A 10,301-nucleotide genomic window follows, 5' to 3' on the forward strand; every position below is an offset into this window, starting at 1 on the left:
CATTTCTTTCTAATTTTCTCATCAGCAGCTCCCTTATGCGCCTCCCCTTTTTCTCCTCTACTGTTCCTCAGGTTTTCATCATGTCTACCTCTTTGTTTGGCAATATACAGCCACGTAAAGCCCGGGGCAACAAACAAGACCCTGCCTGGGGTTCAAATACAACCCTGGGAGGAGGGCTGGATATCGTTTGAAATTTTTAGCCATGCTAGCAGCATGGCTCTATGGAAGGCAATGTGGATCTGTTGGCTAGTCAGTCCACCACTTTCAGTCCAGACTGAAATATCTTGACAACTAGTGCATGGATTGCCATGAAATTTTGCACAGATATTCATGGTCCCCAGATAATGAAGCCTATTGACTTTGATGATCCCCTGACTTTCCCCAACTGCCATCAAGAGGTTGACATTTGTAGCATTTAGTGAAATGTCTTTACAACTTTTGGATGGATTGCTGTGAAATTTGATACAGTTATCCATGTTGCCCAGATGATGTATCCTAATGACTTTGGTGATCCCCTGAGTTTTTCTCTAGCACCACCAAAATTTAATTTTGATTTATGACCATAATGCCTGCAAAACTAATGACATTCCAATCAGCCTCAGCTGTACTTTCTGTTTAGTGTGAATTAACAAATGTTAGCGTGCAAACATGCTAAACTTAGAGAGTGAACATGGTTAAATCCACACCTGCCAAACATCAGCATGTTAGTATTGTCATTGTGAGCATTTAAGCATGCAGATGGTATCATTTAGCTTAGTGCTTCTCTGTACCTAGCCTCACAGAGCTGTTAGCATGGTTGAAACTTATTCTTGTGTAATATTAGAACTGATATGTTACCTAAGTTTGGGTACCTAACACTGAGAAAGAATGAGGTTGTATACTCAGCCCCACCTGTTACAGAAACAGAGACAGACAGTGAGACACGAGAGAGAAAGAGATATTGCCAGGGACATCTTGAGATAATCACATGAAAAAGTACTTTTTTAATTTGATGAGCACTCTTCCCTAAGCTCTCAAATAATTACAAAACATTCTCCCATGAGAAAAACACACTCAATCTCACTCTTCATTAGGTGTTGTCAGTCGTCATTTGTGTGTGCATGTGTGTGTGGTATGTGCAAGTTAAAAACACTGCATTGCAACGGTGTTTCTCAACAAGATGTGAAATGGTGTGTGAGAAAGACAATGATGAGTTGGCTATGCATGTGCACACATGTGTGAGTTTGTGTGTATGTGAATGAGAGAAAGTGCAAGATTTCCCCTGCTGGCTGAGCATGTCAGCCCTGTCAGGAATTGAACTCGTCTCCCAGCCTCATGCCGCTGGCTGCTGCTGTTCTCTCCTCTTCCAACGCCTCCCTCACGCATCTTCACTCTTCCTCCACAGCTCCTATACATCCATCAAACAGACACACATCACACACGCTTACATGTAAACTTAACCACCCACATACAAACACACATTGCATGATACTCAACTCACACTTACAATCTTTTTATCCTACAGATCAAACATAGAAACACTGCAAATCTCAGTAGAGTTGAATTTTCATCAGCAGAATTACAAAGTGGTTCAGGGGATTGCAGATTAACATTTCCCAGATTAGATCGGTGCAGTGGGTTACTGTGATTTAAGCGAAAACCCCATCATGACTCGCTGCCAGGACAAACTGAGTAGACCCAGTGACCCAGTCCCCTGCTGATATCACTCTTGCTTTCACTCTCTTTTTCTCTTCATCTACTGTATTTCTATGTATGATGAAAACAAGAAATTTTGACTATACTCAAATGTATGCAGCAAACCTGAGCTTGGCAGATGACATCATAGACAAAGGAGTCCCCTGTGGACTATTTGCTCCATAACTCCAAACTAACTTTTTCTGGGAATTTACATTCTACAATTTGAAATAACTAACGCATGGGGGTATTTTATCGTCTGATTCCATGTATTTTATACTGAATATGTCTCAATTTAATACATTTAGGTTAAAACAGCAAAGGATTCAGTATTTAGACGTGTATTCATAGCAGCAAGAAGAAGCCTTAGAAACACACTTAGATCTTCATGTTGAAAAATCAAATTTACAAGAAGTAGTTAAATGAATAAATTAAGAATAATCCAAACAATCAAAACATTTAAAACCTTTTATTTTTGGTATCTGACCGCAGTATTTCTCAGCTAGAAGAGAGAAAAAATATTCACTTGTAGTTAAAAGCAGTTTGCTATTTATATATCATATTTGATATAACAGTGAACTTTAACTTTTTTGCATATTAGAGTACTGAGCAGGCCTGAAATTTTGGCCTGAGTCCGACCCGGCCCAGATTATTCCAGCCTAAGCTGTTGCTCAAAACTCATATTAATCAGTATGGATTATTGTCAGTGTCATTGTGATTTTGTTATTGAAAGTTATACTTTATAATAATATTGATCATTTAATGTTTTTAATAGTAATATATATGTTTTAGGCTAAAAAATGATCCAAACCCACAGAACACACATAAAAATGTGCTGGACCCAACTCGAATTCTCAAGCTTTTGGGGTTTATCAGGCTCAGTGCAAGTGGCAGACCTATAGCACATAACATTATAAATCAGTGACCATTTAGTTTTACAGCTGCTAGTAATTCTCAAGTTGAAACATTTGACAAAAGTGTTTTATATGATTTGTGTGTGTGTCTTTGTTGGCGTGACTGATTGTAGTAAATGATGGTGTGCTTCAGTGTTAGGCCAGTACCAGGCAAAAAAAAGAAGCCTAAATTGACTGAACCCAATGACCTCCCCAAAGTCCTCTTTCATTTAACGATTCCTCTACTGGATTTAGGGGCTGTCACTATCAATTAACTTTCCTCACATCAGTCACAGCTGGAGAGGAGCAAAAGGTTGGCTGAGGGGAGGGTGGGGGACAGATTGATCATGTGGTTGAGAATGAGGGCGCAAAACAGAGGAGGAAACCGAAGGCAAGGAAAAGACAGTGACACACACACACACACACACACACACTAAAGTCTGACTGCTACAGTACCATGGATGGATGGTGATGGTGGTGGCAGTGGGGGGCGGGTTGTATAATTTGATTTGGATTTAGTGTTGCTTGGAAGAATGACACAAATTCTACAGGGATTAATCCGGCTTTAATTCAATCTGGCCGCCGCAGCCTGAAATAGCCCCGCTCTGGTCCTGCTGTTCCTCTGTGAAGCACAGCTGCACCAGGCATGGGGTCCAGAGGCTGCGCGCATGTGTGTGTGTGTGTGTGTGTGTGTGTGTGTGTGTGTGTGTGTAACTGTAAGTGTGTGTGCATGAGGAAAAACTTGACTATGTTTAATTGTGAATGGATTTGTCTGTGTTTGCAAGTACTGTATCTGTGTGAATAGGAGTGTTAATGTCTGTGTTGTGGCTATCAGAACAGTGAGAATCAGACAATACAGCAGCCTGTGTTTGCATGATGTTGTGCACTTAAAAGCTACAGTAGTGCAGACTGACTTTCAAAGTCTCAGAATTGCTGTTCTGCTAAAACTACAAGACATTTTTTGTCCCAAAATGTTGTCATGGCTGCACGTACTCCACCTCATCTAAGATGAGGCGTTTTGATTACAAGATTATTCCAGTTAGAAAGATCTGTGACTGGGGCAAATGATCATGATGTTCACAGAAAACATTCGACAAGTCACTGTTTGTGTATTTCCACTAACTTTCCTGACCTAGTTTCCTGTTGTCCTCTCATACCATTGGATACTGTTCCTCTATCTCTCCTCCAAGGTGCTGCAACTACAAGTGCATCTTGTTTTTGGCTATGATAAAGCATGTTTGCAAACTGTCACAGTGTCTGAGGCTCTAGGCGTAATTGCAAAAGAAGGAACCGCATGTGCATTCTTAGAAAAAAAAAAAGATTTTGCGAGTCTACATATGTAATTTTGGGATTTGGGTGTGCGTGTGTGTCTATGTAAGTTTATTTGATCTGCTGTTGTACATTAGCTTGATAGGCCTCTCACCAGTGTCATGTTCAGCCAACAGGGAACATGTATATAATACTCCCTTTTTTCCTCTCTCACACAAACACACACACACACACAAACTGCTCTCTCCCAGCATCTGCCTCATCAGCATTGTTTGGCTCACTGCCTACAAACAATCTACAGTTCACCACAATTTCCTTCTAAAGGGGTGGTTGTCTGGTGATTTGTATCCCACATCTGATGTTAAAACATTCCTACTCACAACTACTGTGGTCTCTTTACATCTGCACCTGTACTCAAAAGGCCTATGAAAATAACAGGACTGAGAGTTTATCCAGACCATTTAATGTTCTGACTAGGATAAACTGGGTAGAAATAATGTTGCACTGGTCCTGAGGCTTATTAAACAAAACATTAAAAGCTTAAAGCAACAGTAATGGCCCATTGTGTTTTAACATCACTGGACAGAACAAATAGCATACTAAAAGATATGGCTATTTGTACAGCCTTCAAAGTAAGTTGGTGAAAAACTCAAATGCAGCACTGATGTAACCTGTTTAGGTTTATGAATCAATGTTTCGACAACCTGCCTTCTTTGGGATTACCTTGATGTGCCGAAACACTGAATTCAGGATTGACCTGAATAAATTAGCATGAGCCGAAGCGCTACTTCATAAAAATGATTATATCTGAGTTATGGTTGTGCAGCTTTCCCTTTTTGGCTAAAGTGTGGTGCCAGAATAAAGTGAAAGAGGAGTTCTTGTGTTCTCTGTGAAAGAAAAAACAAATATGCAGTAAAACAGTCAGAATCCTTTTATATCCGGAACGAATGCACATAAAAGAAATTTGTCACTGTGTGCCCGATGATCAGCTGAGGAGAGGTGGCCTTTGAACGGCACACCAGATGACTCCCAGATAATAAATTGGCAACAGAAGCTTCCAGTATGATGACAAGAAGAGTATGATATATAGTTTGGGTACTACTGCCATTGACGCGGTTAGAGATGGATGGATAAAGACACAGAGAGGGAAAGGAATAGATGGATAGAACAATATATGTGACTGAAAACCAATATGAGCAATGCAGAGGGTGTAAGGATGGGAAACACACATTTTAAATACGTCTGAGCCGGCAGGTTAGGGTAAAGGGACAGGGTTAGGGTTAACCCCTTTTTTTAAATACATTTTTTGTGGCTTTTTTTATAGTGCAGCTGAAGATAGACAGGAAAGGGAGAGAGGATGGCACGCAACAAAGGGCCGCGGGCTGGATTCAAACCCTGGCCGCTGAGGTAAGGACTCAGCATTGGTACATGGGGCGCACGCCCTACCAGGTGAGCTACCACGCCCTACCAGGTGAGCTACCACGCCCTACCAGGTGAGCTACCACGCCCTACCAGGTGAGCTACCACGCCCTACCAGGTGAGCTACCAGGGTGCCCCAGGGCTGATACATTTTAGTAGTGCTATGGGGGTACATTTTGATGATTGCCCATTTTGTTCATATCTTGTGCTCTACTGGCACACGGATGGGATGCATATATACTTACAAAAGCATGCTTTTGAAGCTCTGCATATTCCTGCTGACTGCAGAGGGTCATTATGCAAATATTTATTGCATGCAACCCATGAAATACAAATAGGACAAACACCTGAAACATATCAGGAACAAAAATGGACAGACGAATGAATGGTTGCTAGCCAGGCCTGGTATTTAAATCGACCAATATGTAGGTAAACGAAACTGATATTTACCTAGGGCTGCAACCATAAATTATTTTCATTATTGATTAATCTGTTGATTATGTTCTTGATTAATTGCTTCTTTTGTCTGATAATAGTCCAAAACTCTAATATATTCAGTTTAATATTATAGAAGACTAAAACAATGGGGCAAATATTCATGTTTGAGAAGCAGGAACCAATCATTTTTTTGGTAATTTTACTTTAAAAAATGACTTAAGCAATTACTTGATTATCAGAAAAGTTGCCAATTACTGTTGATTGACTAATCATAATCAACTAATGATTTCAGCTTTACATTTACCTTATATATAATATTGTCTATTGTCATTTATATATGTTTATATATATATATATATATATATATATATATATATATATATATATATATATATATATATATACACACACACACTGCACTATTGTAGTAATTTAGTAAAGAAGACTTTTAGCCAATGCTGGAGGAAGGACCATCATGGGAGGACAAACCCCTACATGGGATGTAGGGTTTGTCCTCCCATGATGGGAGGACAAACGGGCTGGATTGAAGGACAGCACAGAGGCACCCATCATGGCTGCACAGGAGCAGGCCTTGAGCACCAGAGCAATAGAGGCCCAGATCTACCACACCAGACAAGACCCAAGGTGTAGGCTGTGCAAAGAGGCCCCTGAGACAATCCAGCACATAACTGCAGGGTGTAAGATGCTGGCAGGAAAAGCATACATGGAGCGCCATAACCAAGTAGCTGGCATAGTGTACAGGAACATCTGCACTGAGTATGGACTGGAAACCCCGAGGTCAAAGTGGGAAACACCTCCAAAGGTGGTAGAGAATGACCGAGCCAAGATCCTGTGGGACTTCCAGATCCAGACTGACAGAATGGTAATGGCGAACCAGCCTGACATCGTGGTGGTTGACAAACAACAGAGAAAAGCCGTTGTGGTTGACATGGCGATACCAAGCGATGGCAACATCAGGAAAAAGGAACATGAGAAACTAGAGAAGTACCAAGGGCTCAGAGAAGAGCTGGAGAAGGCCTGGAAGGTGAAGGCAACAGTGGTGCCCGTGGTCATCGGAGCACTCGGGGCAGTGACCCCCAAACTGGAGGAGTGGCTACAGCAGATCCCTGGAAGAACACCAGACATCTCGGTCCAGAAGAGCGCAGTACTGGGAACAGCAAAAATACTGCGCAGAATCCTCAAGCTCCCAGGCCTCTGGTAGAGGCGCCGAGCTCGAAGGATGAGACCACCCACGGAGGGTGAAGGACAAAGTTTTTTTCACACTGCACTATTGCACTATTGTAGTAATTTAGTAAAGAAGACTTTTAGCCAATGCAAACATTGATGTAAACATGCGTGTTTCAAAATATTCAAAAGACTTTTGGAAATGATTTATGAGGAATTAAATGCATTCAGTACGTTTGTTAGACCTCAATAATACACACAATGCATTTTGGCAAGAAACACTAAATGTAAACATAATTGTTTGTTAACAAGAAATCTCCACAGGGTACCTTTGTTAAGATCATAGTTAGGATAAGGGTAAAGGTAAGCAGCTCTGAAGTTTGGCTGCAGCATTCTCCATTGGAACCACTATTAGACAAACATCTTTATAGAAAATGAATAATCTGAACACAGCATGCTTAATTATAACAAATTTACCTTATGTACCACTATAAAAGGGTCTTAAATACTAACTACTTTTCTTCTTCTATCTCAGATCAAAAGGATTCATGTGAAAAACAAATACTGACCCACATTCTTAATGGTCCTTTTTAATTCCCACTGGGGCCACTCATGCTAAAAATATTTATACTTGCTGTAATGCAAGGTGCTTTGGAAAAGCCTCCACTAAATAGCTGATATTATGTTGCGCTACTCGCATTTAGATTCACCACTGCTGCCACAAATTAGGACACTCATGACTCATTAGGAAAGAGTCTCGCACTCGCCAGAGGCTTCATTTATAAAGATGAGCCTTATGATAAAATTTTATCATTTCAATGTTTGTCTACAGAAATTCATCGTAAAGAACTTATTTATGAGTCTCAACCTTGATGATTAATTTTCAATGCTCCATTTCAGAGCCAGACTTGAAATACTTTTCCTCACCTTTACTATTACCAATGCTGTGGTGTTGCTGGCTCCACAGATAAGTGAGCGGAATACAAATCAACATTTTGGTCTTGTACAGTTTATCAGGCCAGTGAAGTTGAGTTGCTGGACTAGTTTAAAGTAACTTCACCAGTTGTAGTTCAAGGATTTTCCCAAGCAACTTTCTCCAGGCAGCCATGAATTCAAACAGCAACCTTTCATTAACTTTTCTTTTATCATTTTCCTTCATTCTAACCATTCTTTACTTTTATGTCTTTCCAAAGATCTCTTCATTGTAGTCCCACACCATAAAAATCAAATATAAAGGGACAAAAGAAAACGTTTTCAATATATTGACACTCATTCCATAACGTGGGTTCTTCCAAATTTTAGCTGCACTAGTGGAGTGGCTCTAGGGATGGCAATGTTGGTCGGTTGGTCCACCATCGTCAGGTCAAAGTTTTAATGTGTCCAATACTTTGGTTAATGCCAAAATACCCTTAGCCTCAGCTGTACTTTATGTTTAGTGATAATTAGCAAATGTTAGCATGCTAACATGCTAACTAAGAAAGTGAACATGGCAGACATTGCATCCACTAAACATCAGCAAGTTCACATTATCATTGTGAGCATGTTAGCATGCTGACGTTAGCAGTAAGCTCAACGCACCACTGTGCCTAAGTACAGCCTCATAGAGCCGCTGGCCGCTGTAGACTGTTTGTCTTGTTTTGTCTATTGGTACTGTAATACAATAATATTTAGATAAAGTAGTCCCAGACTCAGACGCCACCTAGATTCACACTTCTCCTCCTCCTGCAGACTGCCCTGCTGCTACCCTGTGCTCTCATATCCACTCACACACACATAGGCAGGCGGGCCTGGCCTCACCTCAGTGAGGTTCTGTCCTCTGGCCTGAAGCCTGCTGGACTGTTATAATTCATCACAACACACAGATATGCACACACATTGAGATACACATGCACAGGCTCTGGCCTTTGTGATGTATTTTAATCTCTTGTGCTCTCTGTACTTGTATCTCTGTAGGCCACACAGATCCAAAATCTGTGTGTGTGTGTGTGTGTGTGTGTGTGAGGGTATGTGACTTTATATTAAATCTTAATACCTGCACACCTTTAAATCCCCTTTTGTTGTAGGTAGCTGTACATCAGTGCAGAGTGTTAGTTCTGCATGGTTAGCTAGGTGACTTGGCATTTAGACTGCTGCTGATAGCAGTGCCCTGTGGTAAGGAGTGTGTGTGTTTGCATGTGAACGCATTTGTGCGTGCTAATCATGTCCCATGGTAGCAGAAGAAAGACAGCTTGAAGAGGAGACTGAGGACGGCCATTAGCTTTAAAGCCCAGGGATTGTATGATTACATTGGAAGTGAGTGTGTGTCTTTATGTAAAAGCGGATACTAATTTGTTTGTACCCATGTGCTTTTGAGCACGTGTGTATGTGACGGTGTAGTCCCTCATTCTGAAAACAGTGTCCAGATGACTACGACTGAAACCTTTTCTACCACGTGTGTATGTGTTTTTTTAACTGTGTAAGCTGTTAGAATCTAACAGCCAATGTAACACTTGTGAGCTCAGTTTTTATTATGAGATTTTATTCCAAAAACAAATTTTTGACAATTAGATCAGCTTGATCAGCAAACATTTTATGATTTATGAAGTGTAGTTAGTATAAATAAAATCATGATTCTGCAATGGCAAGGCCTATTTCTTGCTTGAAATTTATTCAGAGACTGATTTTGGTGAATAGTTTAGGAAAAATTTGATGTTTAAATATTCAGAACAAATCAGTAGCAAAGTCTAATCACAGCCCACCAAGTGGTGTGTTCATCCAATTATTTTATTTATTTGTTCAATTTTCAACAGGGACTATGCACATTAATCAGCATGTGTAAATGTCCCAGTGTTAGCAAAATAGCTTATGTTCCTTGACCAGATGTTGAATTACTCATTTATATTCATGATAAAACAGACAGCATGTAAAATCAAAACAAGAGAAGAAAGAAAACATAAAGGCTGGTGAACCAAGAATTAAAAGCTAAACAAGTGTGAGTCAACCAATATGCATGTTAGGAAATCGTCACTGTGACTTCTTTATCACAATATACTTTTGCACTGTTCTGCCCATCATCATGCCTGCCAGTTCTAACCTGCCCTGTCATTTCAGACCATTCCCTCTCTGCAAAGCAGTAGTCTTCAGCTTTTTCCCGCTGTTCCCCAGTAATGTTAACATCACTTGCTCGCCCACCTGCCCCTCATTCCCCTTAATCAATGTGGGTACATTCCCACGAGCACTAGTCCTCTTGTCTTGCAGATTGTCTGTTGTGCCACTATAGCTGCAGAATTCCAGCCTTTATTCCGTTCTGCCTGCATGTTCATGATATTTGCTTGTTTGGGTTTTTGCCTGGTGGACTACTGGTTATAACTGCGACATCCCCAGTTAGATTTCAACCTGGGATCTTTGTTGTGTATCCCTGTCTCTCTTCCTATGTTTCCAGTC

This window comes from Siniperca chuatsi, linkage group LG17 (genome assembly GCF_020085105.1).
Source record: "Siniperca chuatsi isolate FFG_IHB_CAS linkage group LG17, ASM2008510v1, whole genome shotgun sequence".
In the NCBI taxonomy this organism is placed as follows: Eukaryota; Metazoa; Chordata; class Actinopteri; order Centrarchiformes; family Sinipercidae; genus Siniperca; species Siniperca chuatsi.